Genomic DNA, 19717 nt, shown 5'->3' on the forward strand with positions numbered 1-19717 from the left:
CCATTGAGATAGAAACCACATTAAAAAAAAAAAAAAACAAGCAGAAATTCTGGAGCTGAAGAATACAATTAATACAATAACTGAAATGAAAATTTAAAATTTCTCTATGGCATTGGTTTTAATGGTGTCTCTAATATCTGTTTGTACATCAAGTTTTATTTTAACATACCCGTGCCCATTCTTTAATATATTGTCTGTAGTTGTTTTTTTGCACTACAATGACAGAGTGTGTGTAACAGAGCCCATAAGACTGTCAAATCTAAAATGTTTATTATCTGAAATTTTATAGTAAAAGTTTCCCAGTCTCTGCTTTGCAGTGAAAAAATTTATTTTTCTTCTAATATATCTATAAATTTTATAATATTAATAAAAATTTATAGCTAAGTATAATTGTATTATTAACAAAGATTAAATAATACTAATTGTATTAATAAAGAACTAATGAATTCATCTGTTTCCATTTAAATTTTATTTAGAATAAACAAAGCCTTTGGGGGTTATATATATATCCCCTGAGCAGTGTACACTGTACCCAGTGTGTAGTCTTGTATCCCTCACCTGCTGCCATCCTTTCCCCCAAGTCCACAAAGTCCAATGTATCACATGTATATGAAAGCATATAAGCTGCTGTATATGTGTAAGAATATTGTTTGTAAAGGTTTTAAAATATCTTCACTAATAACACAGTTGTGTTTGTTTGTTTAAGTTTTATGTTTTTAATTTTTTCTGGGGTTTCAATTTTGGTTTATTGAGTTTGTCATGCTGCTGGTGTATCAAAGTCTTTTCAGAATGTTTTTTCATTTCCTCTTATTTTAGTTAAATATGGTGACAGAATTCCTTCAGACTAAATGATAACATTATTTTCTTTACTTATTTTTACAAATTATAATAAAAAGAATTATTTCTTGGCTATCACCAAAGTGTTTAACTGTGTAGTTTGAAATTTCCCTCATAAGATACATATACATGTATATGCAGCACAGGTCTTTTTTTTTTTTTTTTTTTTTTTTTTTTTTTTTTTTTTTTTTTTTTAATAAAAAACCCAGTTCTGGGAGATTCTGTATCTTCTATCATGAATTATAATCTTGGCCATAACTTACAGATAAATTTTGAAGTAAAATTTTAAGATAAAACTCAGAAGTTACTTCATAAAAAGCAATTACTTAATACAAAATAAGGCACATATGATATTTTAATAATTCCCAGGAATAAGAGTTCCTGGTGACAATATTGTTTTTAAATAAAGGAATGGAACTGAGGAGATTTTTAACCAATAAATCTTCTTAGGTAAAAAACATGAAATAAAATGCCTGGGGTGAAGCCGACTTGATTATGGTAGATAAACTTTTGATTTGCTGCTGGATTTGGTTGACTCATATTTTAATGAGGATTTTTGCATCAATGTCCATCATGAATATTGACCTGAGGTTTTCTTTTTTTGTTTGTATCTCTACCAGGTTTTAGTATCAGGATAATGATGGCCTCAAAGAATGAGAGAAAGAAAAGTTTCTCTTTTTCACATTTTTGGGAATAGTTTCAGTAGAAATGGTAGTTAGATCTTCTTATTGAATTGAATTCTTTACCACTATGTAGTGTCCTTTCTTAATTAAATGTATTTTTTATTCCGATAGATTTTTAGGGAACAGGTGGTGTTTGATTAAATAAATAATTTAGTGGTGACTTCTGAGACTTTGGTGCACCCATCAGCAGAACAGTATACACTGTACCAAATTTGTAGTCTTTTTCGCCTTACCCCTGCCCATCCTTTCCCCCAAGTCTCCAAAGTCCAATGTACCATTCTTAGGTGTTTTCATTCTCATAACATAGCTCCCATTGTGAGTGAGAGCATATGATATTTGGTTTTCCATTCCTGAGTTACTTCACTTAGAATAATATTCTTTAATTCTATCCAGGTTGCTGTTGTAAATGCTATTATTCTGTTCCTTTTTATGGCTGAAGAGTATTCATATATATATGAATATATATATAATAGATATATGTATATACACACACTGCATTTTCTTTATCTACCCATTGATTGATGGACATTTAGACTGGTTCCAGATGTTTGCAATTGTGAATTGTGCTGCTATAAACATGCATGTGCAAGTATCTTTTTTATATAATGACCTGTTTTCCTCTATGTAGATAACCAGCACTGGGATTGCTGGATCAAAATGTAGATCTACTTTTAGTTTTTTAAGGAATCTCCACACTGTTTTCCATGGCAGTTGTACCAGTTTACATTCCCATGAACAGTGTAAGTGTTCTTTTTTCACCACATCCATGTCAATGTCAATTATTTTCTGATTTTTTGATTAAGGCCATTCTTGCAGGATAAGGTGGTATTGCATTGCGGTTTTGATTTGCATTTCCCTAATAATTAGTGATATTGAACCTTTCTCCATATACTTGTTGGACTTTGTATATCTTCTTCTGAGAATTGTTTGTTTATCTCCTTAGCTCATTTTTGATGGGATTGTTTGTTTTTTTCTTGCTGATTTAAGCTCTTTGTAAATTTTTGATATTAGTCCTTTCTTGGATGAATAGACTGTGAAGATTTTTTTCACTGTGGGTTATCTGTTAACTCTGCTATAATTTCTTTTGCTTTTCAGAAGTTTTTAGTTTAATTAAGTTCCATCTATTTATCTTTTTTTTTAATTGCATTTGTTTTTGGGTACTTGGTTCTTGACTGAGCCAATGTCAAAAAAGTTTTTCCTGATGTCTTCTAGAATTTTTATGGTTTTAGGTCTTAGATTTAATTATTCTATTCATTTTGAGGTGATTTTTGTATAAGGTGAGAGATGATGGTTTTGTTTCATTCTTCTCTGTATGGGCTTGGCAATTATCCCAGCATCATTAGTTGAAAAAGGTGTCATTTATCTACTTCATGTTTTTGTTTGCTTTGTTAAAGATCAATTGGCTGTAAGTATTTGGATTTATTTCTGTGTTCTCTATTCAGTTCCAATGGTCTTATGTGCCTATATTTATACCAACCAGTACCATACTGCTTTTCTTAACTATTGCTTTATGTTATAATTTGAAGTCGAGTGATGTGATGCCTTCCATTTGGTCTTTTGCTTAGTCTTGCTTTGATTTTGTGGGATGTTTTCTGGTTCTACATGAATTTTAGAATTGTTTTTTCTAGTTATGTGAAGAATTATGGTAGCATTTTGATGGGAATTCCGTTAAATTTATAGATTGCTTTTGGTAGTATGATCATTTTCACAATATTGATCCTACCCATACATGAGCATGGGATGTGTTTCCATTTGTTTGTGTCCTCTATAATTTCTTTTAGCATTGTGTTGTAGTTTTTCTCATAGACACCTTTCACCACCTTGGTCAGATATACTTCTATGTATTTTGTTTTATTTTCTATTTGTTGCAGCTATTGTAAAAGGGATTGTGTTCTTGATTTGATTCTCAACTTGGTTGCTATTGGTAAATAGCAGAGCGAATGATTTGTGTACATTGCTTTTATATCCTAAAACTTTGCTGAATCCATTTACCAGTTCGATAAGTTTTTCTGATCATTTTCTAAAGTTTTCTAGATATATGATCGTATCACGAGCAAACATCAATAGTTTGAATTCCTCTTTACCAATTTGGATGACCTTTATTTCTTTCTCTTGTCTAATTGCTCTGGCTGGGACTTCCAGTACAATGTTGAAGAGAAGTGGTAAAAGTCTTGTTCCAGTTTTGAGGGGGAATGTTTTCAACCTTTTTCCTTTTTAAGTTATGTCTTTTCTATGTCAATTTCTCTGAGTGTTTTAATCATAGAGGGATGCTGGATTTTGTCAAATGCTTTTTCTGTTTCTATTGAGATGATCATGTTGTTTTCGTTTTAAATTTTGTTTATGTGGCACATTACACATGTTGATTTACGTAAGCTAAACCATCCTTGCCTCTCTGATGTAAAGCCCACTTGATCATGGTGGGTTATCTTTTGGGTATGTTGTTGGATTTGGCTTGTTAGCATTTTGTTGAAGATTTTTGCATCTATGTTCATCAGGGATATTGGTCTGTAGTCTTTTTGTTGTTATGTCCTTCCCTGCTTTTGGTATTAGCATGATACTGGCTTCATAGAGTGAATTAAAGAAGACCACCTCTTTCTCTTTCTTTTAGAATAGTGTCAATAGGGCTAGTGCCAGTTCTTCTTTGATCATTGGTTTCATAATATAGTCTCATGCAATCATACTGAGAAAAAAAGTAAGTCAAGATGTGCATATTCAATATTTATGGAAAATATTCATAAATTAACATTGGAAGTAATCTAACATCTTAAATGAAGGAATGCTTAAAAACTTATACTATATGCATACTATAGCTTTACAATAATTTTATCAATCAAATATTCAATTACACTATGAGCCAAAATGCAAGTAAAGTGAGGTAGAAAATGGTAAATATAACAAGATGACAAGTTTTTTGTAGGAGGAAAATGTATACACAATAAGGTTAAAACTTTCTAAATAAATGGCATGTGTGTACATGTGTAAATAGAATAAAAGCCATGATGAGAACATACATATTTTACATTGATAATATCTCTAGATAGAAATTTTAGAAATATTTCCTTTTCTTTTTTAAACTTTTCTTACTTTTATTAAATTACTTACATTGATTTTGTAATATTCTTGTGAAGTTGTCACAGAGTGGGAAACAACCAGACCACATCAGTGATGAATCAGTAAATAGAGTTTAGATTACTTCAACACTGGTGGATGAAGAAGGTTCCGGGCATCAAGACACTGAGAGTAAACACTGAGCACGTGTTACATTAAATGTGGCAACAGGTAACTGCAATCTCACAGAATGCCTAGATGCCCCATGTGTCATCTGGAATAGTGGTACAATGACTCTCACATTAACATTGATGTCTTAAGATTAAAAATCATATTTGAAAAAATATACAGCAATATATGATCTTCACAGTCAATATTTGGATCTTTTTCTTTGTTTCATAAACAACAGTTAAAAACAGTTTTACCCTAATGATTAAATCTGAAGCTTTATAAATTTAAATATTGGCATAGATTGGAGAAAACAAATCAGAATAAATATCAATCAATTTTAGCCAAGCACATCTTCACCAGGAAGTGTAGTGTGAGTGAGCTACTCATGAAGGTGACAGATCTCCCCTGCAGAAAGCCCTGGGGGCCTCTCCCATTATGGTGCAAGTGCTGCCGCCTCCAAGACACAGCAAAGTGACGATGAGAGCTCCTCACATGCAGTTATAGATAACCCATCAATTTAACAGTGTGATTTCAGGGTAAAGTCCTTCCACCTAAACAATAACCTGAAAAATATGATCATTCTACCATCTAACTATATACTGTACAATTCTGTATTATAAATGAGACTTTCAGGACTAATTCATAGAAATTTCAAACCACAACCAGACTCCAGAATGTCAGTGATTCTTCACCACTTTTAACAGTTACTTTTTGTCTTTTTTGAAAAAAGACTGGAAACCTCTGACAAAATTTAAGGAAATGTAAAGGATTATAGAGGAAGATAAATGTAGACATAAAATCATCCCAAATGTGAGTAACTTATCCTCAGGGCTTATAGTTAGGGAAGCAAACCATTGATAGCTTCAAACCAAAACAATTCTGTGGAAAACCTGCCTGAAATAAAGATAAGTGATTTAGTAGGATGACTATATAGAATTAAAGCCAAGTAGTGTCACTTTCCAAGAACCTATAATAGTAACTCTAATATTATAAGTGAAGAGTCTGGGTATAATATTTTCTAACATTATCTTTCTGACTACTATGTAATAGCTCCATTTCATTTCTCCCTTATGTGCGCGCGCACACACACACATATGCACACACACATATTTACATAAATACCCTTAGTAGAGGCCCACTGTCTCATATTACACATCTTCTTGATAAGAAACTGAGTGATTCAGTCAGTTAAAATACATAATTTCCTCCAATAATTCCTAATAATACTTGATTTTCTCTCTTTAGTAATTTGTACCAATTATTTCAGTAGTGCCTGCTGTGCTGTTACTCTTCTGTGATGGAAAAAATTCTTTTGTCAGAGGAAATGGAAGAGTTTATCCAGAGTTCTGGAGAAAATGGTGTTGTGGCCTTTTCTCTGGGGTCAATGGTCATTAACATGACAGAAGAAAGGACCAATGTAACTGCATCAGCCATTGCCAAGATCCCACAGAAGGACAGATAAAGTTCCTTACTGGTATGGAAAACTACTAAAAGAGGCTGTGAAAGTCTGTAAATAATTCAATTATAGAAATTTCCTGACTAGAAATGTAGCTCTGGAAAAGCTCTAATTATCAGATATTAGTTCAAAATCAAAAATATAGGGGGCGGAGCAAGATGGCCGAATAGGAACAGCTCTAGTCTCCAACTCCCAGAGCAAGTAACACAGAAGACAGGTGATTTCTGCATTTTCAACTGAGGTACTGGGTTCATCTCACTAGGGAGTGCCAGACAATCAGTGCTGGTCAGCTGCTGCAGCTCGACCAGCGAGAGCTGAAACAGGGCGAGGCATTGCCTCACCTGGGAAGCGCAAGGGGGAAGGGAATCCCTTTTCTCAGCCAGGGGAACTGAGACACACAACACCTGGAAAATCGGGTAACTCCCACCCCAATACTGCACTTTAAGCAAACGGGCACACCAGGAGATTATATCCCACACTTGGCCAGGAGGGTCCTAAGCCCACGGAACCTACCTCATTGCTAGCACAGCAGTCTGTGATCTACCAGCAAGGCAGCAGCGAGGCTGGGGGAGGGGCGCCCACCATTGCTGAGGCTTAAGTAGGTAAACAAAGCCGCTGGGAAGCTCGCACTGGGTGGAGCTCACAGCAGCTCAAGGAAACTTGCCTGTCTCTGTAGACTCCACCTCTGGGGACAGGGCACAGCTAAACAACAACAAAAGCAGCAGAAACCTCTGCAGACGCAAATGACTCTGTCTGACAGCTTTGAAGAGAGCAGTGGATCTACCAACAAGGAGGTTGAGATCTGAGAAGAGATCTGCCTGCTCAAGTGGGTCCCTGACCCCTGAGTAGCCTAACTGGGAGACATCCCCCACTAGGGGAAGTCTGACACCCCACACCTCACAGGGTGGAGTACACCCCTGAGAGGAAGCTTCCAAAGCAAGAATCATACAGGTACACTCGCTGTTCAGCAATATTCTATCTTCTGCAGCCTCTGCTGCTGATACCCAGGCAAACAGGGTCTGGAGTGGACCTCAAGCAATCTCCAACAGACCTACAGCTGAGGGTACTGATTGTGAGAAGGAAAACTATCAAACAGGAAGGACACCTACACCAAAACCCCATCAGTACGTCACCATCATCAAAGACCAGAGGCAGATAAAACCACAAAGATGGGGAAAAAGCAGGGCAGAAAAGTTGGAAATTCAAAAAATAAGAGCACATCTCCCCCGGCAAGGAGCGCCGCTCATCGCCAGCAACGGATCAAAGCTGGATGGAGAATGACTTTGACGGGATGAGAGAAGAAGGCTTCAGTCCATCAAACTTCTCAGAGCTAAAGGAGGAATTATGTACCCAGCGCAAAGAAACTAAAAATTTTGAAAAAAAAAGTGGAAGAATTGATAGCTAGAGTAATTAATGCAGAGAAGATCATAAAAGAAATGAAAGAGATGAAAACCATGACACGAGAAATACGTGACAAATGCACAAGCTTCAGTAACTGAGTCGATCAACTGGAAGAGTATCAGCGATTGAGGATCAAATGAATGAAATTAAGTGAGAAGAGGAACCAAAAGAAAAAAGAAGAAAAAGAAATGAACAAAGCCTGCAAGAAGTATGGGATTATGTAAAAAGACCAAATCTACGTCTGATTGGGGTGCCTGAAAGTGAGGGGGAAAATGGAACCAAGTTGGAAAACACTCTTCAGGATATCATCCAGGAGAACTTCCCCAACCTAGAAGGGCAGGCCAACATTCAAATACAGGAAATACAGAGAACGTCACAAAGATACTCCTCGAGAAGAGCAACTCCAAGACACATAATTGCCAGATTCACCAAAGTTGACATGAAGGAAAAGATCTTAAGGGCAGCCAGAGAGAAAGGTCAGGTTACCCACAAAGGGAAGCCCATCAGACTAACAGCAGATCTCTCGGCAGAAACTCTACAAGCCAGAAGAGAGTGGTTGCAATATTCAACATTCTTAAAGAAAAGAATTTTAAACCCAGAATTTCATATCCACCCAAACTAAGTTTCATAAGTGAAGGAGAAATAAAATCCTTTACAGATAAGCAAATGCTGAGAGATTTTGTCACCACTAGGCCTGCCTTACAAGAGACCATGAAGGAAGCACTAAACATGGAAAGGAACAACCGGTACCAGCCATTGCAAACACATGCCAAAATGTAAAGACCATTTAGGCTAGGAAGAAACTGCATCAACTAATGAGCAAAATAACCAGTTAATATCATAATGGCAGGATCAAGTTCACACATAACAATATTAACTTTAAATGTAAACAGACTAAATGTTCCAATTAAAAGACACAGACTGGCAAACTGGATAAAGAGTCAAGACCCATCAGTCTGCTGTATTCAGGAGACCCATCTCACATGCAGAGACATACATAGGCTCGAAATAAAGGGATGGAGGAAGATCTACCAAGCCAATGGAGAACAAAAAAAAGCAGTGGTTGCAATACTAGTAGGATAAAACAGACTTTAAATCATCAAAGATCAAAAGAGACAGAGAAGGCCATTACATAATGGTAAAGGGATCAATTCAACAGGAAGAGCTAACTATCCTAAATAGAGCACCCAGATTCATAAAGCAAGTCCTTAGAGACTTACAAAGAGACTTAGACTCCCATACAATAATAATGGGAGACTTCAACAATCCACTGTCAACATTAGACAGATCAACGAGACAGAAAGTTAACAAGGATATCCAGGAATTGAACTCATCTCTGCAGCAAGCAGACCTAATAGACATCTATAGAACTCTCCACCCCAAATCAACAGAATATACATTCTTCTCAGCACCACATCACACTTATTCCAAAATTGACCACATAATTGGAAGTAAAGCACTCCTCAGCAAATGTACAAGAACAGAAATTATAACAAACTGTCTCTCAGACCACAGTGCAATCAAACTAGAACTCAGGACTAAGAAACTCATTCAAAATCACTCAACTATATGGAAACTGAACAACCTGCTCCTGAATGACTACTGGATACATAACGAAATGAAGGCAGAAATAAAGATGTTCTTTGAAACCAATGAGAACAAAGATACAACATACCAGACACTCTGGGACACATTTAAAGCAGTGTGTAGAGGGAAATTTATAGCACTAAATGCCCACAGAGAAAGTAGGAAAGATCTAAAATTGACACCCTAACATCACAATTAAAAGAACTAGAGAAGCAAGAGCAAAGACATTCGAAAGCTAGCAGAAGGCAAGAAATAACTAAGATCAGAGCAGAACTGAAGGAGATAGAGACACAAAAAACCCTCCAAAAAATCAATGAGTCCAGGAGTTGGTTTTTTGAAAAGATCAACAAAATTGACAGACCGCTAGCAAGACTAATAAAGAAGAAAAGAGAGAAGAATCAAATAGATGCAATAAAAAATGATAAAGGGGATATCACCACGGACCCCACAGAAATACAAAGTACCATCAGAGAATACTATAAACACCTCTATGCAAATAAACTAGAAAATCTAGAAGAAATGGATAATTTCCTGGACACTTACACTCTTCCAAGACTAAAACAGGAAGAAGTTGAATCCCTGAATAGACCAATAGCAGGCTCTGAAATTGAGGCAATAATTAATAGCCTACCAACCAAAAAAAGTCCAGGATCAGATGGATTCACAGCTGAATTCTACTAGAGGTACAAGGAGGAGCTGGTACCATTCCTTCTGAAACTATTCCAATCAATAGAAAAAGAGGGAATCCTCCCTAACTCATTTTATGAGGCCAACATCATCCTGATACCAAAGCCTGGCAGAGACACAACAAAAAAAGAGAATTGTAGACCAATATCCCTGATGAACATCGATGCAAAAATCCTGAATAAAATACTGAAAAAACCGAATTCAGCAGCACATCAAAAAGCTTTTCCACCATGATCAAGTGGGCTTCATCCCTGGGATGCAAGGCTGGTTCAACATTCACAAATCAATAAACATAATCCAGCATAAAAATAGAACCAAAGACAAGAACCACATGATTATCTCAATAGATGCAGAAAAGGCTTTTGACAAAATTCAACAGCCCTTCAAGCTAAAAACGCTCAATAAATTTGGTATTAATGGAACGTACCTGAAAATAATAAGAGCTATTTATGACAAACCCACAGCCAATATCATACTGAATGGGCAAAAACTGGAAAAATTCCCTTTGAAAACTGGCACAAGACAGGGATGCCCTCTCTCTCCACTCCTGTTCAACATAGTGTTGGAAGTTCTGGCTAGAGCAATCAGGCAAGAGAAAGAAATCAAGGGTATTCAGTTAGGAAAAGAAGAAGTCAAATTGTCCCTCTTTGCAGATGACATGATTGTATATTTAGAAAACCCCATTGTCTCAGCCCAAAATCTCCTTAAGCTGAGACGCAACTGCCCCAAAATCTCAGGATACAAAATTAATGGGCAAAAATCATAAGCATTCTTATACACCAGTAACAGACAAACAGAGAGCCAAATCAGGAATGAACTTCCATTCACAATTGCTTCAAAGAGAATAAAATACCTAGGAATCCAACTTACAAGGGATGTAAAGGACCTCTTCAAGGAGAACTACAAACCACTGATCAGTGAAATAAAAGAGGACACAAACAAATGGAAGAACATACCATGCTCATGGATAGGAAGAATCAATATTGTGAAAATGGCCATACTGACCAAGGTTATTTATAGATTCAATGCCATCCCCATCAAGCTACCAATGAGTTTCTTCACAGAACTGGAAAAAACTGCTTTAAAGTTCATATGGAACCAAAAAAGAGCCCGCATCTCCAAGACAATCCTAAGTCAAAAGAACAAAGCTGGAGGCATCACGCTACCTGACTTCAAAGTATACTACAAGGCTACAGTAACCAAAATAACATGGTACTGGTACCAAAACAGAGATATAGAACAATGGAACAGAACAGAGTCCTCAGAAATAATACCACACATCTACAGCCATCTGATCTTTGACAAACCTGAGAGAAACAAGAAATGGGGAAAGTATTCACTATTTAATAAATGGTGCTGGGAAAATTGGCTAGCCATAAGTAGAAAGCTGAAACTGCATCCTTTCCTTACTCCTTATACGAAAATTAATTCAAGATGGATTAGAGACTTAAATGTTAGACCTAATACCATAAAAACCCTAGAGGAAAACCTAGGTAATACCATTCAGGACATAGGCATGGGCAAAGACTTCATGTCTAAAACACCAAAAGCAACAGAAGCAAAAGCAAAAATTGACAAATGGGATCTAATTAAACTAAAGTGCTTCTGCACAGAAAAGAAACTGCCATCAGAGTGAACAGGCAACCTACAGAATGGGAGAAGATTTTTGCAATCTACTCATCTGACAAAGGACTAATATCCAGAACCTACAAATAACTCAAACAAATTTACAAGAAAAAAACAAACAACCCCATCAAAAAGTGGGCAAAGTATATGAACAAACATTTCTCAAAAGAAGACATTCATACAGCCAACAGACACATGAAAAAATGCTCCTCATCACTGGCCATCAGAGAAATGCAAATCAAAACCACAATGAGATACCATCTCACACCAGTTAGAATGGCAATCATTAAAAAGTCAGGAAACAACAGGTGCTGGAGAGGATGTGGAAAAATAGGAACGCTTTTACACTATTGGTGGGATTGTAAACTAGTTCAACCATTATGGAAAACAGTATGGCGATTCCTCAAGGATCTAAAACTAGATGTACCATATGACCCAGCCATCCCATTACTGGGTATATACCCAAAGGATTATAAATCATGGTGCTATAAAGACACATGCACACGTATGTTTGTTGCGGTCACTATTCACAATAGCAAAGACTTGGAATCTACCCAAATGTCCATCAGTGACAGACTGGATTAAGAAAATGTGGCACATATACACCTTGGAATACTATGCAGCCATAAAAAAGGATGAGTTTGTGTCCTTTGTAGGGACATGGATGCAGCTGGAAACCATCATTCTTAGCAAACTATCACAAGAACAGAAAACCAAACACTGCATGTTCTCACTCATAGGTGGGAACTGAACAATGAGATCACTTGGACTTGGGAAGGGGAACATCACACACTGGGGCCTATCATGGGGAGGAAGTAGTGGGGAGGGATTGCATTGGGAGTTCTACCTGATGTAAATGATGAGTTGATGGGTGCTGATGCATTGATGGGTGCAGCACACCAACATGGCACAAGTATACATATGTAACAAACCGGTACGTTATGCACATCTACCCTAGAACTTAAAGTATAATAATAATAAAAAATAAATTTAAAAAATATATAGGCCAGGCGCAGTGGCTCACACCTGTAATCCCAGAACTCTAGGAGGCTGAAACAGGCGGATCACGAGGTCAAGAAATTGAGACCATCCTGGCCAACATAGTGAAACCCCGTCTCTACTAAAAATACACAAAAAATTTGCCGGGCCTAGTGAGGGACTCCTGTAGTCCCAACTACTCAGGAGGCTGAGCAGGAGAATGGCATGAACCCGGGAGGCAGAGCTTGCAGTGAGCCAAGGTCGTGCCACTGCACTCTAGCCCGGGTGACTGAGCGAGACTCTGCCTCAAAAAAGAAAAAAAAAAAAAAAAAAATCAGAAATATACATGGCAGAGGCGAAAATAATACAAAGGGTATACTCATGGATAATAAATGTGGCACTAATATTGTGATCAGGAATAAATATATTAAGACGTGTAGGTAAAGTTTTGATATTATCATGATATTGGGATCGCATAAGAGATATCACCAAATTATTTGCCTGTCATTTGATACTTATGTTTAGGGATTTCTGAGTGTGTTGAACACACTACAGATGTTATCAGAAGAAGTTACATTTTAATGGGCAACTTCACTAGCACAATAACGATAGCAGTTATTTCAAAATGTCTAACATGCATCATGCAGTTTAGGCTTGGCATGTAATCCAGCCTCATATACTGCCTCTACACATTTTGGAATAGGCCTATCTAAGTGATGTTCAGGGTACTATTCAGAGAAAGAATGGCCTAGGCTGACAGACTTAGTCCAAGTTCCCACCAGACAGGTAGATTTAGAGAAAGAGTAAAAGCAGCCTTCCTTGCTGGACTGGGCCCAGCCAGTGTCTGAAGCAGGAAGATGAATGAGAAAGGATGGAGATAGATCCTGACCTGAAGGTGGATGCTGTGCTGTATAAAATATAGTCCCACAAGGAGTCAGCACTAACTATCAGATTAACAACTCCTCCCAATAGAGGCTGCAGAAGGAAATATAGGAAGGAGTCAAACAGAAGGAAGCCAGGTGGGGGAACAGGTTCAGATGCTCCCTCCATAGAACATAGTAGGAAACATGTTTTCTTCTGTATAGAATAAAATGGTGACATTCGTGTATTTGTCAATTACTTTTTAGTTCCCTATCTGATAGTCTTCTTGTAATGACCTATACTAACGTTTTTTGCTGAAAACTCAGTTATTTTAATACTGATATAACAAGTAAAAGTTAAACACTATAAATTATTGTTCAGTTTATGAGGATTGCTTGGGAGTTCCATAACTAATAACTCAAACATAAAAATGTCTTGGCTATAGTAGAACATATTCATCACTGTTGTCAAAGCTTTGTAGCACATTGTCTAAGTGTTAAGAATCAGTTGCCAAATTCAGAAAAACACAATTTTGAATTTATTCAACAGATCTATTTTTATTTGATACCAAAATGTTCCTCATTTGAATGCTGAAAAAACAACCAAAATTAGCAATACTGATAATGCTCTAAATTTGTCTCAGAAATTGTCCCTTGAAATTTCTCCTTGAAGTAGTGCTTGATAATTTGTAATTTGAAAGAAGTTAGACATGCACCCTTTGTAGCATTGATTTATTTCTTACAATTAGTTTATTTTATCAACTTGCTTTTTTGTCCATCAAAGAACACCAAACTCTAATATAATAACTTATAGACAAGCAGAATTACATGAACTACTTCCTCTGTTACTAAAAAATGAATAAATTAATATTTAATGTGGAAGATGAAAACTAGTATAAAACACATAAAAAATAAACATATAGGTCTCTACTAAATTGTTACTACTTATTCTCACTAGAATTATAAAGACTATTTAAATATTTTTCATACATATAATTTTTTAGAATTTTTATATGTTTAGAATTAAATTTATTTTATTTTTTAACTTTCATTTTAAGTTTAGGCATATAGGTGTAGGTTTCTTACATAGATAAATTTGTGTCATGGGGGTTTGTTTTACAGATTGTTTAATCATCCAGACATTAAGATCAGTACCCATTAGTTATTTTACCTGATCTTCTCTCTCCTCCTGCCCTCCACCCTCCAATACACCCCAGTGTATGTTGTTCCCCACTATGTTTCCATGTGTTCTCATCTTTTAGCTTACACTTCAAGGTGAGAACATGTGATATTTGGATTTCTGTTTCTATGCTACTTTGCTAAAGATAACAGCTTCCAGCTCCATATATGTCCCTGTAAAATACAAAGTCTTGTTTTTTTATGGCTGCATAATATTCCATGATGTATATGTACTCTATTCCATTTTCTTTATTCAGTCAATCATTGATGGACATTAAGGTTGGTTCAATATCTTTACTATTTTGAATACTACTGCTATTAATAAACATGTGTATGTGCCTTTATAAGGGAATCATTCTTCATCCTTTGCTTATATGCCCACCAATGAGATTGGTGAGTTGAATTGTATTTTAGCCTCCAGGTTTTTGAGGAAGTGGAAGTGCCACACTGTCTTCCACAATGGTTGAACCAACTTACACTCCCACTAACAGAGTATAATCATTCCTTTTTCTACACAAATGTCACTAGCATGTACTACCTTTTGAGTTTATAATAGCCATTATGACTGGTGCAAAATAGTATCTATTGTGATTTTGATTTGCATTTCTCCAATGAGCAGTGATATTAAGCTTTTTTCATATGATGGTTGGCCACACATAGGTCTTCTTTTGAAAAGCGTAACAATTTTTTTAAATACTTGAACTTTTCATTTATAATCTCATTTTTCTAAGCTATTATTTGGAAAATCCTGATTTCCTTACATATTTAACTAATTATAGAAGTTAAGAAAATGAAGTGTTGGCATCCTGTTTACATCAGTCTTTGAGTAGTTTTATTACCCAGCATCTCCTGATCTCATTCTTAATCTCTTTAGTGTTCTAACATTCTATAATTTTGGAGTTCTACTCATGGAATAAGATATTTTCTTTACTGTAGCAGGTTCTGTGGAGATTTGATGGGAATAGACCACATGCCTTAGGACTCAGTACTCGGGTGTACAAGTGGATACCCTAGAATGACCTTCTTGGCATGACTCTGGAGTACAAATACTGAATATATTAGTAACAGCCCATTGGAGTATTAATAACTAATCATGAAATAAGCTTATTGAAAATGTATTATGGAAAACCTTAAAAATAAAATGAAACTTCTTTATATTTATTTTCCTTTCCTATGGGGAAAATAATAAGATATAATTGTCGGCATTTTATGATATACATTCACATTCTTTATGGTCAGAATCAGAGTATTTTTATTTCAGGTGTTATTACGTCTCACCGAATTTTTTACAACTTCATAGATTGTCTCTTTGTCTCCTATTTCTATAACTTTACACCTGTTCTTTCTTTTTATGCAGGGTTATTTCATATGTCACTAAAAATAACAGCTCTTCAGCTATCACCAGGGACTCTGAATTTTCTGTAGGATTAAATTCCTAATCTTAATCATAATGTGATGACATATTTCATGATGAAGTGTGACATGTCCTTCCTCAATCCTAGCACCACCACCACCCCACTACCTGCTGCCTTGCACATCTCACATATCACACTCTGTGACTGCACTTAGAAGAACACATTCTTACATGTTCATCTCTTTTCTTTGCTTCTTCTTCTTTTTTTTTTTTTTTTTGCACATTTTATTTAGATTGCACTTTTTCTTTAGTACAACTGGTAATCTTGTTTAATTTTTTTTCATTCTGAATTCACACACACCATATAGCTTTCACTTACAGCTCCAGCAGAAGTAGGCACACCTTCCTCTGAAGTCTGAAACACAATTTAGTTTAGTTCCACGTTTTAGCTAGAAAACACTGTCACTTGAGCGTTTAGTTGTTCTTTCCTCATTTTATTCCTATGCGTAATATTGCTAAAATTTATCCGATCCTAGGTCATCCAAAAACCAGGACTTTTATAACTCATGGTGGATCCAATGGCATCACGAGGTGATCTACCATGGGATCCCTACGGTGGGCATTGCATTGTATGAGGATTAGCCTGATAACATTACATAAATGAAGGCCAAGGAAGCAGCTATTAGATTGGACTTCAACACAGTGTCAAGTACAGACTCGCTCAATGCACTGAATACAGTAATTAATGACCCTTTGTGAGTGTAACAATATTTTTGTACTAGGTGGTATTTTTAGATAGCTTATCTATTCAATAGTAAGTATGAGTTTCATCCTTTTTTTAAGAGTCTAATTTTGAAAGAATTTACATGATGTAACCAACCTGAAATCATCTTTTATTTTTGAACAGTTATTTAAAAATTGTGTTTTGAACTCCATACATGTAATAGGTATCCAATAGTGAAGCAATGTTCTATATAAAAATAATTTTAAGTAGTATAGCTAATATAAAAAAGGCAGGTTTTTAAAAAAAAATTACATGATCAATCTGCAGTAGAAAGGAAGGATAAACTTAAAGAAATATGGTAAAATATTTTAATTAAATATTGAAAATGTCTAAAAGTATAACTATTTTCTTCATGAAAAATTCATTTTTATTGTTTTCATTATTGTAACAAGCTTGATAATTACATGTAATTTTCATGACTTAAAACCCATGTATTTAAGGTGTAAAATCCCATTATATTTAGAATGCTTATGAGTCATGAAGCCATCTGGAATGATACAATTTAGGGTGTTGTGAAAGTGACTTCTTTCACTGAGCATAATTTTTTTTTAAATAGCTTTTAGATTCATTCATGTTGCAATGTGTATTAATACTTCATTTCTTTTTGAAGCAGTATAATATTTTATGGTATGGATATGCCATATTTTCTTTGTTCACTTAGTTCATTGACCTTTTGATTGTGTTCAGTTGTGGCTACTAGGAACATTGCTACACATGTTTTTGCATAAATATGTTTTTCTTTGGGATTGATACTATAAGTGGAATTCCTGGCTCTTGTGGGAACTATATTTTTATGAAGAGCTGCTAAACTGTTTTCCAAAGTACTTGTTCCATTTGTCATTACTACCAACAATGCAAGAGGGTTCAAATTCCTCCACACTGTTGCCAACACGTATTATTATCTTTTTGCTGTAGCCTTCTTAGTGGGAGTGAAATGATCTCTCATTGTGGTTTTCTATTGGATTTTCATTACAGCTAAAAATGTGGAGCATTGTTATATGTGCTTACTGACCATATACCTTCTTTGGAAAAATGTCTATTCCAATCCTTGAAACATTTTTAAACTTTGCAACTTGTCTTATTATTGAGTTTTAAGAACTAATTATATATCATGAATATTATGTTAGATATATAATTTTCAAATATTTTGTTTCATCTTGGTGTGCTAACATTTTACTTTTTTGATGATGGTTTTTGAAGCACAAAAATTTTAATTTTAGTAAATTAAATTTTTAACAATTGGTTTATTTATACTCTGAAGATACAACGTGCAAAATGTCTACCCAGTCCAGCTACCATCAATTCAGCATTTATAACTACTATCAATAATGTTTTTATGTAAGAAAGGTATCACCTAAAGGAATGCTTTTATAACAGATTGTACCATAAAACAGGTTGGACCAATATAAAAGAAATATAAAATAAGGTGATTTATTTAAATGTAAATATACAGATAATTCCATTAAATCTAAAGAGACTTTAAAAAGAGGAGCAAATAATGAGAAATGACATAGAACATTAGAAGAACACAGTTAACAAATAGAACCTTATAATGTAACATGATACACACACACACATGCATATATATATATATATGCACATATATGTATTATATATATATATCAACTGGAAGACACATTTTCTTAGAGCATATTGAATTTTTAATAATTATTTGAAGTGATATGTGGTGGGGTATAAATCAGGTTTTTTCCTAAAATTTATGGCAAAATGTTTATTATTTTAGAGCTTTATTCATTTCTCCAGTGGAATGTATGTGAAATTAGAAATATAGCAACTGCTACCTGCTTCCTACATTAATATTGAACTATTTTACAATATTAACAAAATCAAGACATCTTTGTCCAAAAAAAAAAAAAATTAGAAATGGAGAAATGAGTGAGTGAGTGGTGGAAAGAACACCGGATTAAAAGTCAGGAGAGCTGGAGTCCAGCCCCACACTTCTGCTGAGCCAATCTTTCACCCTGAGTCTCAGTTTAACCATTTTTTTCTGGTCATTTAAAAATATTCATCTGGTTGATTTTATTCTCATATTTTAAATTATTTCAATAGATTTTAGGGAACAGGTGGTGTTTGATTAGATGGATAATTTATTTAGTTGTGATCTCTGAAATTTTGACACATCCATCACCCAAGCAGTGTACACAGCACCCAAAGTGTAGTCTTTTATCCCTCTTCCCATTCCGACCTTTCCCAGAGTGCTGAGAGTCCATTATATTACTCTTACGCCTTGGCGTTTACATAGCTTAGCTCCAACTTACAAGTGAGAACATCCAATATTTGGCTACCTAATCCTGAATTACTTCACTTAGAATAATGGTCTCCAACTCCATCCAGGTTGCTGTTAACGGCATTATTTTGTTCCTTTTTATGGCTGAGTAGTATTCCAAGGTGTGTGCCTGTGTGTGTGTGGGGGGGAGGGGTGGGGGGGGTGTGTATCACATTTTCTTTATCCTGCCATTGGTTGATGGACATTTAGGTTTGTTCCATATTTTTACAGTTGGCAATTGTACTCCTCTGAAGATGTGTGTGCATGAGTGTTTGCATATAATGACTTCTTTTTTTCTGGGTAGATACCCAGTAGTAGGATAGCTGGGTAAAAATGTAGATCTACTTTTAGTTCTTAAAGAAATCTCCATACTGTTTTCTATAGTGGTTGTACTAGTTTACATTCCCACCAGCAGTGTAAAAGTGTTCCCTTTTATCACATCCATGCCAGTATTGTATTATTTGGGGGCTCTTTAATCATGTCCATTCTTACAGGAGGACAGTAGTATTGAATTGTGGTTTTGATTTGCATTTCCATGATAATTAGTAATGTTAAGCATTTTTTAATGTTTGTTGGACATTTGTATATTTTCTTTTGAGAACTGTCAATTCATGATCAGCCTACTTTTTGATGATATTATTAGTTTTTATCTTGTTAATTTGTTTGAACTCTTCATAGATTCTGAATATTAGTCCTTTGTCAGGTGCATAGTTGGTGAATATTTTCTCCCACTCTGTGAGTTGTCTGTTTACTCAGCTGATTATTTATTTTCCTGTGCA

General features: G+C 35.3%; 1 pseudogene; it reads left to right on the plus strand.

Moving 5' to 3' along the window:
* The window catches only part of LOC102145674 (UDP-glucuronosyltransferase 2B10-like), an 87630-nt pseudogene that overhangs the window by 26745 nt on the left and 41168 nt on the right, over positions 1 to 19717 (plus strand).

The sequence above is a fragment of the Macaca fascicularis genome, chromosome 5 (assembly GCF_037993035.2).
Source record: "Macaca fascicularis isolate 582-1 chromosome 5, T2T-MFA8v1.1".
NCBI lineage: Eukaryota > Metazoa > Chordata > Mammalia > Primates > Cercopithecidae > Macaca > Macaca fascicularis.